We start from the raw sequence: 22,669 nt of genomic DNA, 5'->3' as shown, positions 1-22,669 counted from the left end.
ATAAGCCGATAATTTTTTCCTATTTTCCCTTGTGAAAATGAAAAATTTAGGGTAACACCAGCATTTTAGTGAAAAAATTTATTTTTTTCATTTTCCCATCCAACTTTAACGAAAATTCGTCAAACACCTGTGGGGTGTAAGGCTCACTATACCCCTTGTTATGTTCCGTGGGGGTGTAGTGTCCAAAATGGGGTCACATGTGGGTATTTTAGGCCAATTTAGGCCTCAAATGTACATAAGGCACTCTCACTCCTGAGCCTTCTAGTGCGCCCGCAGAGCATTTTACGCCCACATATGGGGTATTTCCGTACTCAGGAGAAATTGCGTTACAAATTTTGGGGGTGTTTTTTTCCTTTTACCGTATGGGTCAACACCAGCATGTTAGCGTAATTTTTTTTTTACACAGGCTGGTGTAGCCCCCAACTTTTCCTTTTCACAAGGGGTAAAAGGAGGAAAAGCCCCCCAATATTTGTAGTGCAATACCCCATATGTGGCCTTAAACTGTTTCCTTGAAATACGACAGGGCTCTGAAGTGAGAGAGCGCCATGCGCATTTGAGGACTAAATTAGGGATTGCATAGGGGTGGACATAGGGGCATTCTATGCCAGTGATTCCCAAACAGGGTGCCTCCAGCTGTTGCTAAACTCCCAGCATGCCTGGACAGTTAGTGGCTGTCCGGAAATGCTGGGAGTTGTTGTTTTGCAACAGCTGGAGGCTCCGTTTTGGAAACACTGCCGTACAATACGTTTTTCATTTTTATTGGGGAGGAGGGGGGGGGGGGGGGGGCAAACCTCCAGCTGTTTCAAAACTACAATTCCCAGCATGTACTGACAGACCGTGCATGCTTGGAGTTGTACTTTTGCAACAGCTGGAGGCACACTGGTTCAGTTAGGTTCTGTTACCTAACTCAGTATTTTCCACCCAGTGTGCCTCCAGCTGTTGCAAAACTACAACTCCCAGCATGTACTGATCGCCGAAGGGCATGCTGGGAGATGTAGTTATGCAACAGCTGGAGGTACGCAACTACAACTCCCAGCATGCCGAGACAGCTGTTTGCTGTCTTGGCATGCTGGTATTTGCAGTTTTGCAACATCTGGAGAGCTACAGTTTAAGACCACTATACAGTGATCTCCAAACTGTGACCCTCCAGATGTTGCAAAACTACAAATCCCAGCATGCCCAGACAGTTATCTGGGCATGCTGGGAGTTGTAGCTTTGCAACATCTGGAGGGTCACAGTTTGGAGATCACTGTATAGTGGTCTCAAACTGTAGCCCTCCAGATGTATGTAAACAACTCACCGGCTTCCGTAGGATCCAGGGAGCCAGCCGCACGACATTGCCGCCCGCTGGTCTCCACCGTTGATCGTCGCCTCCGCCGGCATGGATGGGTAAGTGGACTTGGTCGCCGGTCCTCTGTAATTTCCCCATTCTGCCCCGCCTATTGTGGGTGGGCAGAACGGGGAAACAGAAAGTTAACCCCCCCCCCAATCTTCTATTGGTCGTTGCGTCCATACGACCAATAGCAGGGATAGGAGGGGTGGCACCCCTGCTACCTCACTCCTATCCCTCCAGGGGGATTGTAAGTGTCTTGGACAACCCCGATCCCCCTGATTTTCCGGAACCCGTATGACCCTGAATTGCACAAATCGCAGGTGTGAATTCACTTGCGATTTGCCGCGATTGCCGACATGGGGGGGGTTCTAATGACCCCCTTGGGCATTTGCACAGGATGCCTGAATGATTTCAGCAGGCATCCCGGTCCGATCCCCGACCATACGAGGGCTTATTTTTGCGCCACCAATTTTACTTTGTAATGACATCAGTCATTTTACCGAAAAATCTACGGCGAAAAGGGGAAAAAAATGAAAAAAAAAAAATCATTGTGCGACAAAATTGAAGAAAAAACACAATTTTGTTAATTTTGGGGGCTTTCGTTTCTACGCCGTACATTTTTCAGTACAAATGACACTTTATCTTTATTCTGTAGGTCCATACAATTAAAATAATACCCTACTTATATAGGTTTGATTTTGTCGTACTTTTGGAAAAAATCATAACTACATGCACAAAAATTAATACATTTAAAATTGTCCTCTTCTGACCCCTATAACTTTTTAATTTTTCCACGTATGGGGGTTAATTTTTTGCGCCGTGATCTAAAGTTTTAACCCCTTAACCCGTTCAGGACCCATGAGGTAACGTTACGTCCCGACACCCTGGGTCTTAAGGACCCATGACGTACAGTTACGTCATGGGCAGTTCCGGTCGCCGCAGGGCGGAGATCGGACCGGGATGCTTGCTGAAATCATTCAGCAGGCATCCCGTGCAAATGCCCAGGGGGGTCATCAGACCCCCCCATGTCGGCGATCGCGGCAAATCGCAAGTGAATTCACACTTGCGATTTGCGCGATTCCGGGTCATTCCGGGTCTATAGTGACCCGGAATGTAAGGGGGATCGTGGGTGTCTAAGACACCCAGGATCCCCCTGAAGCGATAGGAGTGAGGTGGCAAGGGTGCCACCCCTCCTATCCCTGCTATTGGTGGTCTAGACGTAACCACCAATAGCAGAACGGAGGCGGGGGGGTTAACTTTAGTTTTCCCCGTCCTGCCCTCCAACAATAGGCGGGGCAGGAAGGGGAAACGACGGGGACCGGCGCCGAAGATCCACTTACCGATCCGGGCGGGCGACGGAGGCTGCGGGCGGCGATGACGTGCGGCTGGGTCCGACAGAAGCTGGTGAGTTGCCTAGCAACATCTGGAGGGTACAGTTTGAGACCATTATACAGTGGTCTCTAACTGTAGCCCTCCAGATGTTGCAAAACTACAACTCCCAGCATGCCCAAACAGCTGTTTGGGCATGCTGGAATATGCAGTTTTGCAACAGCTGGAGGGCTACAGTTTGAGACCACTATATAGTGGTCCCTTAACTGTAGCCCTCCAGATCTTGCAAAACTACAACTCCTAGCATTCCCAAACAACTGTTTGCTGTCAGGGCATGCTGGTGGGAATTGTAGTTTTGCAACAGCTGGAGGACCACAGTTTGGAGATCACTTTGCATTGTTCTCTAAAACTGTAGCCCTCCAGATGTTGCAAAACTGCAAATCCCAGCATGTCCAAACAGCAATCAGCTGTCTCGGCATGCTGGGAGTTGTAGTTGCGTACCTCCAGCTATTGCATAACTACATTTCCCAGCATGCCCTTCGGCGATCAGTACATGCTGGGAGTTTTAGTTTTGCAACAGCTGGAGGCAGACTGGTTGGAAAATACTGAGTTAGGTAACAGAACCTAACTGAAGGTTTTCCAACCAGTGTGTCTCCAGCTGTTGCAAAAGTACAACTCCCAGCATGCACGGTCTGTCAGTACATGCTGGGAGTTGTAGTTTTGAAAAAGCTGGAGGTTTGCCCCCCCATGTGAACGTACAGGGTACATTCACACGGGCAGGTTTACAGTAAGTTTCCTGCTTCAAGTTTGGGCTGCGGCGAAAAACTCAAACTCCTAGCGGGAAACTCACCGAATGTACCCTAAAAACACTACACTAACACATAATAAAGAGCAAAACACTACATATACACCCCTTACACTGTCCCCCACCCCCCAATAAAAATTAAAACCGTATTGTATGGCAGTGTTTCCAAAACGGAGCCTCCAGCTGTTGCAAAACAACAACTCCCAGCATTTCCGGACAGCCACAGACTGTCCAGGTATGCTGGGAGTTTAGCAACAGCATTTTAATTCCCTGGTTGAACTTGATGGACATATGTCTTTTTTCGACCGTACTATGTAACAGCTGGAGGCACCCTGTTTGGGAATCACTGGCATAGAATACCCCTATGTCCACCCTATGCGATCCCTAATTTAGTCCTCAAATGCGCATGGAGCTCTCTCACTTTGGAGCCCTGTCGTATTTCAAGGAAACAGTTTAGGGCCACATATGGGGTATCTCCGTACTCGAGGGAAATTGCACTACAAATTTTGGGGGGCTTTTTCTCCTTTTACCCCTTATGAAAAGGTTGTTAGTGTAAAAAAATAAAACATTTTACACTAACATGCTGGTGTTGCGCTATACTTTTTATTTTCACAAGCGTTAAAAGGAAAAAAAGACCCCCAAAATTTGTAACGCAATTTCTCCTGAGTACAGAAATACCCCATACGTGGGCGTAAAATGCTCTGCGGGCGCACAACAAGGCTCAGGAGTGAGAGCGCACTATGTACATTTGAGGCCTAAATTGGTGATTTGCACAGGGGTGGCTGATTTTTCAGCGGTTCTGACATAAACGCAAAAAAAGAAATACTCACATGTGATCCCATTTTGGAAACTACACCCCTCATGTAATGTAATAAGGGGTACAGTGAGCATTTACGCCCCACAGGTGTCAGATTTTTGGAACAGGGGCATGATTGGGAAAAGGGGCATGATTTAAGCTTTTAATAAGGAAGGGGTTAATGTGTGTTTTTAAACTTTTTTTTACATTTTCATTTTTTTTTTTACACTTTTAGTCCCCTTAGGTGACTTTTAGGAGGAATCATATGATTCCTCATACAGATCAATGGGGCTACATACAATCCCATTGATCTGTGTGTTCTGCGCTCGATTGATAAAGCCTGGTCCTGCGGCAATCCACCAGGGACGGGATACAGGCACCTTTAGACACCGCTGTCACCTTTAGATGGCGCTGTCAACTTTGACAGCGGCAATCTAAAGGGTTAATAGCCGGCCACGGCATGTCGGCTATTAATGCCGGCCCCCAGCTACAGGAATCAGGTGGGGGCCGGCCGGTATGATGAGGGCTCGAGTCGGGAGCCCACGTCATACCCCGTTAATGGCCATTGGACGAGCATAGACGTCCATGGTCGTTATCGGGTTAAACTCCAATAGTAGAGTTTAATTTATAAAATAAACATCACACAAATATGTGGGGAATTTACAAATGAGTATTATTTTGAGCATTTTTTGGTTTTGTTTGCTATATTGGTAAATTACAGTCAGGCTAATACTGCTCCTAATTTTGGTTAAAATAATGACCAAAATTCCAAGAATATTCCTAGGTGCCATTTGAAGTTTGTCCCTAACTAGCTGATAGGAAAACAATACAAGAACAAAAAGGAATAAATTAATTGAAAAATGCACATAAAATTCCATTAGATCTTTGAGGCCTAATGGTATATTCACACATGTAGATATAATCTGATAATCCATCAATACAACGGAATAGTTTGTTTATACAATGTGTGCAGGGATTTAACCATCACAGAGACAAAGTCCTGCAACACATTTCAAATTTGCAATGTTTGGACATACCCAAAGGTATAAATACTTTCAAAGTGCACAATTTATAGTTACATTTATTATGCACCCACTCCAGAAGTGTTTCAGGTACTATATACATAACAAAGATTAGTGCCGGGCGGTATGACCAAAAATGCCTATCACTGTATTTTTGTAAGTTATGGCGGTTCTACGGTATTTAATGGTATTCCCCCCACCCCGGGGAACTAATCATATGTGACCCACCGGCGCTGCTCCCCCCGTCCTGGCGCTGGAAATGATTAATAAAGGACATCTGTACTGATGAATTTAACATATTCCTGTGCCCGGGCTACAAAAACAAACAAAATAAACTTTGACTCACCTTCCTATGTTCCCCCGTTGCTCCGGTATTGGCCTCACTGTTCTCTGCTGCGATCTTCACGCTGCTTCCTGGGGACGGGAATGTCACAGAGCCGTCAGCGTATCACCGGCCGCAGCGATGTCCCGCCTAGGTCATGTAAGCAGCCGGCTGTGGGGGACAGTGCAGCGCTGCGGCTGATAATTCATGGGGGGGGGGGTTAGAGAAGCAGAGCAGTGCCCGCAGGTCACTCATGATTTGGTGACAGCCATTGCGGCTGATAATTCATTCATTTGAAGGGGGGGGGAGGGGTCAGGGGTGTGGAAATTTTATAAAAAACTACTTGTCCACGGGACTAAAATGGAGCAAAATCTACTTGTCCCTCATGACGATCCACTTGTCCAGGCCAATTTTCGCTTTTACGCTCTAATTTTTTACTCCTCGCCCTAGAATAGCCATAACTACCTGCTATAAGGATACCTTTTAAATTTTTCAATAACATATTCCTGGACCGAAAAATAAATATATATATATATATATATATATATATATATGTATATATTAGGTGAAGTGAAATTGAAATAGTAAAAGATAATTTTGTAGATTTGGTGGTCTTTCTTTTCTACGCCATTTACCTTGTGGTCAGATAACATGTTAGTTTCACACTTTAGGCCGGCCTGATTACAGCAATACCAGATTTGTATAGTTTATGTCATGTTTTACAAATTTTAAAAAAATTCTGAACTTTTTCGAAATTTTTTTAATTGCCATTTTTGACCCCTGTAGCTTTTTTTTTTTCACGCATACCAGGCTGTATGAGGGCTTATTTCTCGCGCCATAATCTGTTTTTTGTATCGGTACCATTTTGGTATTGATCTGACTTTTTAATCACTTTTTAACTTTTTTTCTGGGGATATTATAAAAATTGCAATTCTGTGGTTTGGTATTTTTTTTACATTTACCGTACAGGATACATAATGTTATATTTTAATAGGTCGTACATTTATGCACGAAGCGATAACAAATACCGTATTTATCGGGGTATACCACGCACCGGCCTATAACACGCACCCTCATTTTACCAAGGATATTTGGGTAAAAAAAGTTTTTTACCCAAATATCCATGGTAAAATGAGGGTGCGTGTGTGCGCGTGTATACCCCGATACACCCACAGGAAAGGCAGGGGGAGAGAGGCCGTCGCTGCCCGCTTCTCTCCCCCTGCCTTTCCTGGGGTCTAGAGCCCTGCTGCCGGCCCTTCTCTCCCCCTGGCTATCGGTGCCACTGCCCGTTCTGTCCCCCTGACTATCGTTGCCGGCGCCGATAGCCAGGGGGAGAGAAGCGGCGCCGACAGCCAGGGGGAGAGAAGGGGCAGCGGCACCCATTACCGGCGCCATTGCCCGTTGCCTCCTCCCATCCCCGGTGGCATAATTACCTGTTGCCGGGGTCGGGTCCGCGCTGCTGCAGGCCTCCGGCGTGCGTCCCCTGCGTCGTTGCTATGCGCTGCACGGCGTGGCGCATGACATCAGTGCGCCGCGCCGTGCATAGCAACGACGCAGGGGACACACGTCGGAAGCCTGCAGCAGCGCGGACCCGACCCCGGCAACAGGTAATTATGCCACCTGGGATGGGGGGAGGCAACGGGGCAGCGGCGCCGGCAATGGGTGCCGCTGCCCCTTCTCTCCCCCTGGCTGTCGGCGCCGCTTCTCTCCCCCTGGCTATCGGAGCCGGCAATGGGGCGCCGGCACCGATAGTCAGGGGGACAGAATGGGCAGCGGCGCCGATAGCCAGGGGGAGAGAAGGGCCGGCAGCAGGGCTCTAGACCCCAGGAAAGGCAGGTGGAGAGAAGCGGGCAGTGACGGCCTCTCCCCCCCTGCCTTTCCTGGGGGTGTATCGGCGTATAACACGCACATAGACATTAGGCTAAAAATTTTAGCCTAAAAATGCGTGTTATACGCCGATAAATACAGTATGTTTATTTTTATGTTTACATGTTTTTGAGAGCCTCCAGCTCGATTTGCAGATCAGCATGCCGTCTTTATTACTGGACGCTACATGGATCACAGGTAAGACAGGATGTGACGCGTTTTGGCCAGGTGCTTACTCATGGTATGAGTAAGGCCAGCACCTGGCCGAAACGCGTCACATCCTGTCTTACCTGTGATCCATGTAGCGTCCAGTAATAAAGACGGCATGCTGATCTGCAAATCGAGCTGGAGTCTCTCATCTTTTTGCTTCTGACTGCTTGGGTGTAGTCCACACCACTCTCCGTGCTCGTATCGTGGGCCTGGGGTCAGCTGATTTACACTCTTCTCTTTGCCCGTTTACATGTTTTTATATAGGAAAAGGAAGTGATTTTAACTTTTAACATAAAAGGGGTTAATATGTGTCTTTAAAACTTATTTTTTTTTTTTTTTTACACTTTATTAGACTTTTAGGAGGAATTATTAGATTCCTCATACAGATGAATAGAGTTCTATTGAACTCAATTGATCTGTGAGCTCTGCGATTCATTGATAGAGCCTAGTCCAGCCAGGGTCTATCAATGACAGAGCCACTGGACCGCAGGGAACAGAGGTAAGCCCTCCGGCTACCTCTATAGTGGATCGCCTCCCTGCGATCACGCAGCAGGGGGTGGGGGGGTGTGCGATCCACCCCACTAGCCCACCAGGGAGCATACACATGTCCCTTTAGACGCCGCTGTCAGCTTTGACAGCGGCAATCTAAAGGGTTAATAGCCAGCCGCGGCTGGCTATTAGCGGCGGCCCCAGGCTACTGAGAACAGCTGGGGGCTGCAGAGTATGGAGCGGGCAGGAGTCCGGAGCCCGCTTCATACAGACTGTTGAGTGCCGCATGCTGGCTATTAGCGGCGGTGTGAGGTAGAAACTTGTGCCCCGTGCAGACTTGCGTCCGCTCCTCCCCTCAGCTCTCCGAAGCTAGAGCTGGGGGAAGTGAAGGCAGAGGACGCAAGTCTGCACGGGGAGAAAGAAGGCAGAGCAGGGGAGATAGGACGTACACAGCTTCTCATCTCCCCTCCCCCTGCTCTGCATTCGGAGGACGCAAGTTTCCACAGCCGGGGGCTGCAGAGTATGGAGCGGGCATATGTCATTACTGCAGCGCTATCTGTGAATAGTATTTTACTGGCAGAGCATCGCATCAGCAGTTGCCGCCGCGATGCTGCTGATAGAATACTATTCATACATCGCGCTGCAGGGGCATATTATATAGAAGTGCTGAGGGGGCCAGATAATACTATATATCTGGCCCCCATAACACTTCTATATAATATGCCCCTGCAGGCTGTAGCGCGATGTATGAATAGTATTCTATCAGCAGCATTGCGCCGGCAGCGGCTGGTGCGATGCTCTGCCAGTAAAATACTATTCACAGATAGCGCTGCAGTAATGACATATGCGCCAGTGGGGGGGTTTCATAGATGCGCTGGCGGGGGGGGGGGGGTATATATTGATAATTGCACAATATAATTATAACGGCGCAGGCGGGGGTTACATTATAAATGCGCTGGCGGGGGGTCACACACACACATATATATATATACTGCGGGGGTTATATATTTGCGCTGGCGGGGGGTTATATCTTTATAAATGCGCTGGGGGGCTAGATATATAGTGCGATATATCTTACCCCCACAGCGCTTTTAATATACATTGTCCATTTTAAAAATCCTTGCAGGGAGTCCTGATTGGCTCCTCGGTACTGGCCATTCAGAGCTCACTGCGGAAAATTTAAAAATGAAAGTAAAATACATCGGTGATCGCAGGATTGCGGACCATGCCGCCCGCTCCCCTGCTTAATAACTTCTGATCGGATCGGGTCTCAGAAGTGAGACCAGGTGCGATCAATCCCTCAGCCCCTGTACTACTACTCCCACCATGGAAACAAGTCTGTTCCATGATGGGAATAGTACTAGTCCTGGCTGCGGGAGTCTGTAGGTGGCTGATTTTTTCATAAAAAAATTAAATAAAAAAACGGATTAAAAACTGTTACAAACGCTTCAAAATGGATACCCGTTTGATCAGCCGTTTCTATCCGTTTTTTTAAATCCATTTAAAAAAAAAAAAAAAACGGAACAGGGGCAAATGACCGTATGAACGCACCCTTAGACTTGAACCCATACAGCTATCGTTTATGCCTTTCATTCTGCTACAGCTCTTTATTCCTGTAAATTGTATTTAACCTGTTAACGACCATGGACGTCTATACTTGTCCATGTGCCATTAACTGGGTATGGCGTGGGCTCCAGACTCGAGCCCGTGCCACACCGGCCGGCCCCCAGCTGATTCCTGTAGCCTGGGGCCGTCATTAATAGCCGACATGTGGTGATCACCGCGGCCAGCTATTAACCCTTTGGATCGCGGTCCAAAGGTGCCTTCATCCCGTCCCTGGTGGTCCAGGGGGGTGGATCACACGACCTCCCCCCCCGCGATGTGATCGCGGGGGGGATCTCGGTCCAAAGGTGCCTTCATCCTGTCCCTGGTGGTCCAGGGGGGTAAATCACCTCTCCTTCCATGGCGGCTCCTACACTGAGAATGACAAAGTCTGGCAGGACCAGGCTTTATCAATTGAGCGCAGAGCACACAGATTAATGTGTTTCTATGGAACCACATTGATCTGTATGAGGAATCAAATGATTCCTCCTAAAAGTCCCCTAAGGGGACTAAAAGTTTAAAAAAAAAAAAAAAAAAAGTTAAAAACACGCACATTAACCCCTTCCTTATTAAAAGTTAAAATCACCCCCCTTTTCCCATATTCCACATAAAAAATATATAAACATAATACAAATGAACATATGTGGTATTGCCGCGTGCGTAAATGTCCGAACTATAAAAATATATTATTAATTAAACCGTACGGTGGCATACATGCAAAAAAAATCCAAATTCCAAAATAGCGTATTTTTGGTCACTTTTTATACCATATAAAAATGAATAAAATGCTATCAAAAAGTCAAAACAAAAATGGTACAGATAAAAACTTCAGATCAAGGTGCAAAATATGAGCAAAAACTCATACAGCCCTGTAAACGAAAAAATAAAAAAGTTATAGGGGTCAGAAGAGGACAATTTTAAATGTATTTATTTTCCTGCATGTAGTTATGATTTTTTTCAGAAGTACAACAAAATCAAACCTATATAAGTAGGGTATCATTTTAATAGTATGGACCTACAGAATAAAGATAAATAAAATTTTTGCACAAAAATGTACTGCGTAGAAGCGGAAGCCCCCAAAATTTACAAAATGGCGTTTTCTCTTCAATTTTGTCGTACAATTTTTTTTCCATTTTGCCACACATTTTTGGGTAAAATTACTGATGTCATTACAAAATAGAATTGGTGGCGCAAAAAATAAGCAATCATATGGTTTTTGAGGTGCAAAATTGAAAGGGTTATGATTTTGAAAAGCTAAGGAGGAAAAAACTAAAGCGCAAAAAAAGAAAAACGCTTGGTCCTAAAAGGGGTATTCCAGGAAAAAACTTTTATATATATCAACTGGCTCCAGAAAGTTTAACAGATTTGTAAATTACTTCTTTTAAAAAATCTTAATCCTTTCAGTACTTATCAGCTTCTGAAGTTAAAGGGGTACTCCGCCCCTAGACATCTTATCCCCTATCCAAAGGATAGGGGATAAGATGTCAGATCGCCGTGGTCCCGCTGCTGGGGAGCCCAGGGATCCCTGCTGCGGCACCCCGCTATCATTACAGCACAGAGCGAGTTTGCTCTGTGCGTAATGACGGGCGATACAGGGGACGGAGCAGCGTGACGTCAAGGCTCCGCCCCTCGTGACATCACGGCCCGTCCCCTTAATGCAAGTCTATGGGAGGGGGCGTGGTGGTCGTCACCCTCCCATAGACTTGTATTGAAAGGGGCGGGCCGTGACATCACGAGGGGTGGAGCCGTGACGTAACGATGCTCCGGCCCCTGTATTGCCCGTCATTACGTACAGAGCGAACTCGCTCTGTGCTGTAATGATAGCGCAGTGCCGCAGCGGAGATCCCGGGGCTCCCCAGCAGCGGGGATAAGATGTCTAGGGGCGGAGTACCCCTTTAAGGTTGTTCTTTTCTGTCTAAGTGCTCTCTGATGACACATGTCTCAGGAAACACCCCGTTTAGAAGAGGTTTGCTATGGGGATTTGCTTCTAAACTGGGCGGTTCCCGAGACACGTGTCATCAGAGAGCACTTAGACAGAAAAGAACAACGTTAACTTCAGAAGCTCATAAGTACTGAAAGGATTAAGATTTTTTTTATAGAAGTAATTTACAAATCTGTTTAACTGGAACCAATTGATATATAAAGAAAAGTTTTTTCCTGGATAACCCTTTAACCTGGATAACCTTTAAGGGGTTAACCTTACAAATGTACAAAAGAAAACATCTTATTCTATGAAATGTGTTTATATATATGTTTCAAAAACTATATAAAATGTATTTATACCTACAAATGTAGAAACGCTCAAACAGCTGGAATGCATTTAACTGACATTCACTTCCATGTAACGTCAGTGAATGTGGGAGAAAGGGGGGGGGGGCAAAGTTATGCAGACTTTTACATGGGGCTGTAAATTTTTATAACATTCTGTGCATCTGTTTCTAAATAATGTGATATAATCACTGCCTCTATGACCTAAAAAAATTTCTCCCCTGTTGCACCCCTATAATTGCTGCCTCTCTGTGACCTAAAGAAGTTTCACCCCCGTTGCACTCCAACCTTTTTATGATGAAATGTATACCATGACAGATTGCAGTTATACTATGAGCCCCATGCTATAATTAAAAACGGCTGGAATGTATTTAACTGACAGTAGGGGTCGACCGATCTAGATTTTTTAGGGCCGATAACCTGTGAACTTTCAGGCCGATAGCCGATAACTTATACCGATATTCCGGTATAAGTTATCGGATACACCCCCCCCAAATATCCGTGGTAAAATGTGTGTGTGCGGGTATACCCTGATAAACTTCTTCTGGCCCCACAGAAGCCGCTGCAGATCAATGATTTAAAGCGGACACTCTAAATCAATGAACTGCAGCGGCTTTTGCGGGGCCAGAGACCGCCGCCACCCGCTTCTCTCTCCCTGCCTGTCCTGGGGTCCAACCACCACTGCTGACCCATTGCCTCCCCCCTGCCTATCCTCTGACGAGAGACCACCGCTGTCCGCTTCTCTCCCCCTGCTGGTCCTGAGTCCAACCACTGCCGCTGCCCCATTGCAGCGGCGTCTGGACTCAGGAAAGGTAGGGGGAGAGAAGCGGGCGACGGCGGCGTTCTCTGGTCTCGCAAAAATGGCAAGTTGCGAGGAAAAGGCTGAAAAACCCTTCACTTCTTTCTCCCCCATGTCCGCGCGCAAATTTTCCAAGAATTTCGCGCAAAAAAAAAAATGTATTAGTATTTTTCTGTTTAGGTGTGTATTCACACACTAGTTTGTTCAGAGCAGTTTGCTATTTTACCTGGATAGGAAATAGTTAATGCTCTAAATGAATGAAAACTCGGGTGGAGTTATTTAACCCCTTAAGGACCCATGACGTATGCATACGTCATCACACCATGGGTCTTAAGGACCCATGACGTATGCATACGTCATGGTCTTTTCCTGGTCTCCGCCACTCACCCGGCAGAGATCGGAAGCGGATCCAGGGCAAACGCCGAGGGGGGCCATGTAGGCCCCCCATGTCGGCGATCACCGCAAATCGCTAGGGAAATCGCCCCTGCGATCTGCGGTGATACCGGGCTGATCGGGTCTCTGGGACCCGACTGCCCGGTAATTTTGCATGATTTTGCATGATCCCGGCTGTCACAGACAGCCAGGACCATGCTGGAGGCTAGGAGCGAGGTGGCATGCCTGCCACCTCCTCCTATCCCCTGCGACCAATCGCAGGGGGGGGGGGCGGTTACTTCCTCCCGCCCTGCCCGGCCCCTGGAAGTCCGGAGAGGACGGGAGGAAGACCGGAGGACGTTGCGGGGGACGGGGTAGTGCTGGGGCCCAGCCCCGGAACTTACCTCATCCCTGAAGACCCGGATCCCGACGATGAAGACGGCGGCGGCGACAGGTGAGTGGATCTTCAGCCGCGGTCGGGCCCTTTACAGCAATGCACGTCACCGTAAAGCAACATGCATTGCTGTATTGGGACCCTGTATACTACAACTCCCAGCATGCCCAGACAGCCCTTGGCGTTTGGGCATGCTGGGAGTTGCAGTTTTGCAACATCTGGAGGTCCGCAGTTTTGGGACCACTGTGCCCTTCCAGATGTTGCAAAACTACACATCCTCAGCATGCCCTTACTGTCCAGGCATGCTGGGAGTTGCAGTTCTGTAACATCTGGCCCTTCAGATGTTGCAGAACTACAACTCCCAGCATGCCTGGACAGTTTTGGCATACTGGGAGTTGTAGTTTTGCAACATCAGGAAGGGCACAGATTGGGAACCACTGTATTAGTGGTCTGCAAACTGTAGTTCTCCAGATGTTGCAAAACTACAACTCCAAGCATGTTGGGAGTTGTAGTTCGGCAACATCTGGCTCTAAAGATGTTGCCGAGCTACTACTTCCAGCATGCCTGAGAATGTTTGGGAGTTGTGGTTTTGCAACAACTGGAGGCACACTGGTTGGGAAACATTGTCTGTTTCCTAACTCAGCGTTTCCCAACCCGTGTGCCTCCAGCTGTTGCAAAACTATAACTACCAGCATGCACTGATAGACTGTGCATGCTGGGAGTTGTAGTTTTGCAACAGCTGGAGATTCCCCCCCCCCCCCCCCCCCCTGTGAATGTACAGGGTACATTCACATGGACAGGGGCTTACAGGGAGTATCAGGCTGCAAGTTTGCGATGCAGCAAATTTTGCACGGCAGCTCAAACTCGCAGCGGGAAACTCGCTGTAATCCTCCGCCCATATGACTGTACCCTAAAAACACTACACTAACACAAAATAAAATAAAAAGTAAAAAACACTACATATACACATACCCCTACACAGCCCCCCTCCCCAATAAAAATGAAAAACGTCTGGTACACCACTGTTTTCAAAATGGAGCCTCCAGCTGTTGCAAAACAACAACTCCCAGTATTGCTGGACAGCCGTTGACTGTCCAAGCATGCTGGGAGTTATGCAACAGCTGGAGGCACCCTGTTTGGGAATCACTGGCGTAGAATACCCCTATGTCCACCCCTATGCAAATCCCTAATTCTGGCCTCAAATGCACATGGCGCTCTCACTTTGGAGCCCTGTCGTATTTCAAGGCAACAGTTTAGGGCCACATATCGGGTATCGCCGTACTCGGGAGAAATTGCCTAACACATTTTGGGGGGCTTTTTCTCCTTTCACCCCTTATGAAAAGGTAAAGTTGGGGTCTACACCAGCATGTTAGTGTAAAACAAATAAAAGAATGTACACTAACATGCTGGTGTTGCCCTATACTTTTCATTTTGACAAGAGGTAAAAGGGAAAAAAGCCCCCCAAAATTTGTAATGCAATTTCTCCCGACTACAGAGATACTCCATATGTGGGCGCAAAGTGCTCTGGGGGCGCACAACAAGGCCCAGAAGGGAGAGTGCACCATGTACATTTGAGGTGATTTGCACAGGGGTGGCTGATTTTACAGAGGTTTTGCAAAACGCAAAAAAAACAAAACCCCACATGTGACCCCATTTTGGAAACTACACCCCTCACGGAATGTAATGAGGGGTGCAGTGAGAATTTACACCCCACTGGTGACTGACAGATCTTTGGAACAGTGGGCTGTGCAAATTAAAAATTTTGTACAGCCCACTCTTCCAAAGATCTGACAGACACCAGTGGGGGGTAAATGCTCACTGTACCCCTTGTTACGTTCCTAAAGGGGTCTCGTTCCCAAAATGGTATGCCATGTGGGCGTTATTTTTCTGTCCTGGCACCATAGGGGCTTCCTAAATGCGACATGCCCCCCGAGCAAAATTTGCTCTCAAAAAGCCAAATATGACTCCTTCTCTTCTGAGCATTGTAGTTCGCCCGTATTGCGCTTCAGGTCAACTTATCGGGTACCTCCATACTCAGAAGAGATGGGGTTACAAATTTTGGGGGGTATTTTCTGCTATTAACCCTTGCAAAAATGTGAAATTTGGGGGGGAAACACACATTTTAGTGAAAAAAAACATTTTTTTACGTATGCAAAAGTCGTGAAACCCCTGTCGGGTATTAAGGCTCACTTTATTCCTTGTTACGTTCCTCAAGGGGTCTAGTTTCCAAAATGGTATGCCATGTGGGTATTTTTTGCTGTCCTGGCACCATAGGGGCTTCCTAAATGCGACATGCCCCCGAGCAAAATTTGCTCTCAAAAAGACAAATATGACTCCTTCTCTTCTGAGCATTGTAGTTCGCCCGTAGTGCACTTCAGGTCAACTTATGGGGTACCTCCATACTCAGAAGAGATGGGGTTACAAATTTTAGGGGGTATTTTCTGCTATTAACCCTTGCAAAAATGTGAAATTTGGGGGGAAACGCACATTTTAGTGAAATTTTTTTACATTTTTTTACATATGCAAAAGTCGTGAAAAACCTGTGGGGTATTAAGACTCACTTTATTCCTTGTTACGTTCCTCAAGGGGTCTACTTTCCAAAATGGTATGCCATGTGTTTTTTTTTTCCTGTTCTGGCACCATAGGGGCTTCCTAAATGCAACATACCCCCCAAAAACTATTTCAGAAAAACGTACTCTCCAAAATCCCCTTGTCGCTCCTTCGCTTCTGAACACTTTATATAGACATATGAGGTATGTGCTTACTCAAGAGAAATTGGGCTACAAATATAAGTATACATTTTCTCCTTTTACCCCTTGTAAAAATTCAAAAATTAGGTCTACAAGAACATGCGAGTGTAAAAAATGAAGATTGTGAATTTTCTCCTTCACTTTGCTGCTATTCCTGTGAAACACCTAAAGGGTTAAAATGCTGACTGAATGTCATTTTGAATACTTTGGGGGTGCAGTTTTTATAATGGGGTAATTTGTGGGGTATTTCTAAGATGAAGACCCTTCAAATCCACTTCAAACCTGAACTGGTCCCTGAAAAATTGTGATTTTGGAAATTTTGTGAAAAATTGGAAAATTGCTGCTGAACTTTGAAGCCCTCTGGTGTCTTCCAAAAGTAAAAACTTTTCAATTTTATGATGCAAACATAAAGTGGACATATTGTATATGTGAATAAAAAAAAATTATTTGGAATATCAATTTTCCTTACAAGCTGAGAGCTTCAAAGTTAGAAAAATGCAAAATTTTCAAATTTTTCATCAAATTATGGGATTTTTCACCAAGAAAGGATGCAAGTTACCAAAAAATGTTACCACTATGTTAAAGTAGAATATGTAACGAAAAAACAATCTTGGAATCAGAATGATAACTAAAAGCATTCCAGAGTTATTAATGTTTAAAATGACAGTGGTCAGATGTGCAAAAAATGGCCGGGTCCTAAGGTGTAAAATGGCTGGGTCCTTAAGGAGTTAACCAGGGTTCTCCTGCATTCTGGGGCTGGTTAATTAATGAGTGCAATACTATTGTTAAGTTATGCACTCCGGCCACACACACTGGCCGTGAGCGCATGGTCCCCTTACCTTCTGCTGCCGACGGGGCTGGGACTCGCATTATGGGACGCGCCCACATGCGAGTCCCAGTCCGTCACTCTCTGGGTGTTTCTCCTGCCTCTCTGCTCTGGTGCGCGTGTCCCCGTCCCCTAGGGCGCACACGAGCCGGAGCTTAAATATTTAAAGGGCAAGTATGCTCATTAGTGTAATCCACCTGTGGCTCATTTATAAATTCCTCCCTCTCCTCAGTTCCCTGCCGGATCTTTGTTGCCTTGTGCCTTTGAGAAAGCATTCCTCTGTATTGCCTTGCTGTGTATCAGATCTCTTGCGACTTGACCTTGCTCCTCTGCCGCCTGTCTACTGAACTCCTGCTTCGCTTTGACTACTTTACTGTACCGCCTGCCCTGACCTTCTGCTATCCAGACTACGAGTTGCCTTATTCCTCTTGTGCCTCGCATCTCCTCAGCCGCCTGTGTGGTCGCGCTGTGCCAGGGATAGCGACCTGGGTGCCGCCTGCAGCAGAAAGTCCATCCCACTTTGCGGCAGGCTCTGGTGAAAGCCAACACCTTAGAATCCGCTCCCTGGAACGGTCTGAGTCATCTGCCACACAAGTCCAGCGGATCCAAATGCACCGGGGTTCCTGTCTTCAGAAACGTGAGTGTTACAACTACTATGTCTGTTTGTACTATATTCTGACTGTCTGCTTGGGCATTTAGCTTGTATTTATCTTGTCATCTTATCTGGGTTTTAGCAATTGTTATATAGCATGCTCCGTATTGTAGTCTGTGTTACATTAGTTGGTTTTAGGATTATGTTTGTTCATTCTGCTCTGTGTTCACACTGTGTCTGAGTCTAGCTTGTACCCTGTGCTCTGTATGTTATATTCCGGTTTGGTATTCTGGAGTCTATTCAGACTCATCCAGTTCTAGTCTAGTGTTTCATGTATTATATGTCTGTTTCCTACTGGGTCGACATTTTGTCTGCACGGTGGAGTGTGTCCACTGGCCGGTAGCCTATTTGGCTTTATTGTTGATGGCTACTCCTATAGTGGAGTGGGGAGTCTGGTTTATATGTTCTGTGTCCCAGTCTGAACAGTGTCCTATATTTATATCATGTTTGGTTGATCTGATCTTTATCCTTTGTACTTGTACCTGTTTTTGAACAGTGTTCTATGTTACCTGTTCAGTTTGGTGTTTTGGCTCTTGGTTCTTCTGTTTGTCCCCTTCATCTCCTGGATTCTGCTGTATACTCATATCATGCCTAGTCTTGTTCATTTTATAACATCTGCCGTTTATCTGATATCCGGTTTATGAACTGTTTGTTAATTCTGCTCTGTTTGTGAGTTTATTGTATCCGACTAAGTATATTATGTGTTTTTACGCCACTGCACTTTAGCACAGGAAGGGACCGGCGCCCATTTGTCCATCCACCGTTTAGGGTGGATGAGCAAGTAGTCAGGGAGAGAGGTTTTAGGGTCAGTTTAGGGCTCACTCTTCCTGTCCCCCGGTTGGTCCCTAACAGCTCTATAAAATGATACTACTTATAATATATTACTGTCTGTTTTTTTACTATAAGACATTCTGCTATGCAGACTTGTCAGGACATGTTTACATATTACTCGGGGTGGTGGGTAGAGATGAGCGAACTTACAGTAAATTTGATTCGTCACAAACTTCTCGGCTCGGCAGTTGATGACTTTTCCTGCTTATTAGTTCAGCTTTCAGGTGCTCCTGTGGGCTGGAAAAGGTGGATACATTCCTAGGAGACTCTTTCCTAGGAATGTATCCACCTTTTCCAGCCCACCGGAGCACCTGAGGGCTGAACTAATTTACGCAGGAAAAGTCATCAACTGCCGAGCTGAGAAGTTTGTGACGAATCAAATTTACTGTAAGTTCGCTCATCTCTAGTGGTGGGGCTCCACCCACACTATAAATGACTCATACTGCACTTAGCAAATCGCCGGCCGCAGTGATGATCCGACTAGGCTGGCAATAGGCTGAGCGCACTGTCATGGAAAGATCCCGGGCAGCAGGGAGATGGTGGGGCCAGGCTTCTTACATGACCTATCACTAGCCGAGATGGGACATCGCTGCGGCCGGCGATATGCTGAGCACAGTATGAGTCACAGTCCCCAGGAAGCAGACCAGCATCGGACGATATCGGCGCAACGTAGGAAGGCGAGTTAAAGATTTTTTCTTGTTTTTTTTTTTTTGCAGCCTGGGCTAGAGGAAGATTTTTCACTACAGTTTTCCTTTAAATCCCCTCTCAAAGCTTGGTTTGAGTTTCAGCAAGTTGTCTAGACCACGTCTACATGCCTAGACGGATTGATTTGTTGATAAGCGATTTCTGACAACAAATTGAACAGGTGTACCTAATAAAGTGGCCAAGTGTATGGGTTTAAGTGTCTTTTAGCCTAGACTGAAGGCATGGCCACAGATGGGGACTTATCTCATGAGGCGCGTTTTAGCTAACCACTTAGAAAGGTGTTTTGGTGCTTGTGAGCAGGGGTGTAGCTAAAGAGGTAGCAGTCTCACCGGGGCCCTGCTGCCTAAGGGGCCCCAAAGCAAGTCTGCCTCATAAGAGACCAGTATTATAATTGGCATATGGGGTTGCTACAGATTTTTCATCGGGTCCAGAAGCTACAAGTGACACCTCTGCTTGTGAGGTAACCCAAAATAAGGTTACATATATGACACCACAATTTTTTCAATGGTGCACTCACCTGTGAGATAGAGGTATAATGGCGCGCACCAAATATATGCAGCAAAATAATGTGAAAATAACAGGAGCCTCATAGTGAGAGGAGCCTCATGAACCAAAACGCAGACAGCCCACATTTAGTTTAGTGACGGTAATACTACAATACCCGGACACAGCCTTGACAGCAGCCGCTCCGGGTTACACAAGTGTTCACACCGGTACATGCCTCCATTTACAGTACGTCTGACCACACCTCCCTAAAGGACAGAACAGCGTGAACTTTCCTATAGCACTCCTAAAAAGCGCCCCCTGGCGTCCAGTTACACCGCGCAACCTCCCCCTGCTGCAGATAAAGCCCCTCCAGCTGCTCTCGTCAGAGGAAGAGCCCTGTGCCCCTCTATCTCCCGGGAGCAGCGCGCTATGTCCTTCCCTCAACACTGGATTCAAGAAGTGGAACTTCTTAGCCAATCACCACAGAGAGTGACGTAAGGTGCGGTGATTGACAGCGTAAGTAACCAATCAGCAGTCTGGGAATCCCTTTCCTTTACATGTGTGCGGCTCCACCAGGAGATTGTTTTGCTTTTTAACGGCGGCGACACCAAAGACAAGATTGTGACAAGATCCGGACGGTGGAAGAGATAAGGTGAGGGGCGACCTGGGACTCACAACTTTACAGGCGGAGGTGTCTATATACACTGTACATGTATATTCTGGCTGAGGTGTCTATATACTGGACATGTATACTGTATATTGGAGACGGCGTCTATATACTGTACATGTATATACTGGAGACGGCGTCCATATACTGTACATGTGTATACTGGAGACGGCGTCCATATACTGTACATGCATATACTGGAGACGGCGTCCATATACTGTACATGCATATACTGGAGACGGCGTCCATATACTGTACATGTATATACTGGAGACGGCGTCTATATACTGTACATGTGTATACTGGAGACGGCGTCCATATACTGTACATGCATATACTGGAGACGGCGTCCATATACTGTACATGCATATACTGGAGACGGCGTCCATATACTGTACATGCATATACTGGAGACGGCGTCTATATACTGTACATGTGTATACTGGAGACGGCGTCCATATACTGTACATGTGTATACTGGAGACGGCGTCTATATACTGTACATGTGTATACTGGAGACGGCGTCCATATACTGTACATGCATATACTGGAGACGGCGTCCATATACTGTACATGCATATACTGGAGACGGCGTCCATATACTGTACATGCATATACTGGAGACGGCGTCCATATACTGTACATGCGTATACTGGAGACGGCGTCCATATACTGTACATGCGTATACTGGAGACGGCGTCCATATACTGTACATGCGTATACTGGAGACGGCGTCTATATACTGTACATGTGTATACTGGAGACGGCGTCTATATACTGTACATGTGTATACTGGAGACGGCGTCTATATACTGTACATGTGTATACTGGAGACGGCGTCTATATACTGTACATGTATATACTGGAGACGGCGTCTATATACTGTACATGTATATACTGGAGACGGCATCCATATACTGTACATGTATATACTGGAGACGGCATCCATATACTGTACATGTCTATACTGGAGACGGCGTCTATATACTGTACATGTGTATACTGGAGACGGCGTCCATATACTGTACATGTATATACTGGAGACGGCGTCTATATACTGTACATGTATATACTGGAGACGGCATCCATATACTGTACATGTCTATACTGGAGACGGTGTCTATATACTGTACATGTGTATACTGGAGACGGAGTCTATATACTGTACATGTATATACTGGCTGAGGTGTCTATATACTGGACATGTATACTGTATATTAAAGACGGCGTCCATATACTGTACATGTCTATACTGGAGACTACGTCCATATACTGTACATGTATATACTGGAGACGGAGTCTATATACTGTACATGTATATACTGGCTGAGGTGTCTATATACTGGACATGTATACTGTATATTAGAGACGGCGTCCATATACTGTACATGTATATACTGGAGACGGCGTCCATATACTGTACATGTGTATACTGGAGACGGCGTCCATATACTGTACATGCATATACTGGAGACGGCGTCCATATACTGTACATGTGAATACTGGAGACGGTGTCTATATACTGTACATGTGTATACTGGAGACGGCGTCCATATACTGTACATGTATATACTGGAGACGGCGTCCTTATACTGTACATGTCTATACTGGAGACGACGTCCATATACTGTACATGCATATACTGGAGACGGCGTCCATATACTGTACATGTGTGTACTGGAGACGGCGTCCATATACTGTACATGTATATACTGGAGACGGCGTCCATATACTGTACATGTCTATACTGGAGACGGAGTCTATATACTGTACATGTATATACTGGCTGAGGTGTGTATATACTGTAGGCGGTGCCTATATACTGTACATGTATATATTGGAGACGGCGTCTATATACTGTACATGTATATACTGGAGACGGCGTCTATATACTGTACATGTGTATACTGGAGACGACGTTTATATACTGTACATCTCTATACTGGAGACAGCGTCCATATACTGTACATGTTTATACTGGAGACGACGTCCATATACTGTACATGTATATACTGGAGACGGCGTCCATATACTGTACATGTATATACTGGCTGAGGTGTGTATATACTATAGGCGGTGTCTATATACTGTACATGTATATATTGGGGTGTCTATATACTGTACATGTATATACTGGCTGAGGTG

General features: G+C 46.2%; 1 protein-coding gene across 3 annotated transcripts in view; it reads left to right on the top strand.

Moving 5' to 3' along the window:
- The first annotated feature begins 20,380 nt into the window (after window positions 1-20,380).
- Window positions 20,381-22,669, top strand: part of LRRK2 (leucine rich repeat kinase 2) — a 148,123-nt gene continuing 145,834 nt past the window's right edge. For all 3 annotated transcript variants that reach the window (XM_056573633.1, XM_056573631.1, XM_056573630.1), the window contains exon 1: window positions 20,381-20,509. The gene's annotated coding sequence lies outside the window, so the exon portion shown is untranslated. The remainder of the gene's footprint in view (window positions 20,510-22,669) is intronic.

Source organism: Hyla sarda, chromosome 4 (assembly GCF_029499605.1).
Source record: "Hyla sarda isolate aHylSar1 chromosome 4, aHylSar1.hap1, whole genome shotgun sequence".
NCBI lineage: Eukaryota > Metazoa > Chordata > Amphibia > Anura > Hylidae > Hyla > Hyla sarda.
The sequence above is the reverse complement of the archived record's forward strand: the minus strand, read 5'-3'. Positions and strand labels throughout refer to the sequence as shown.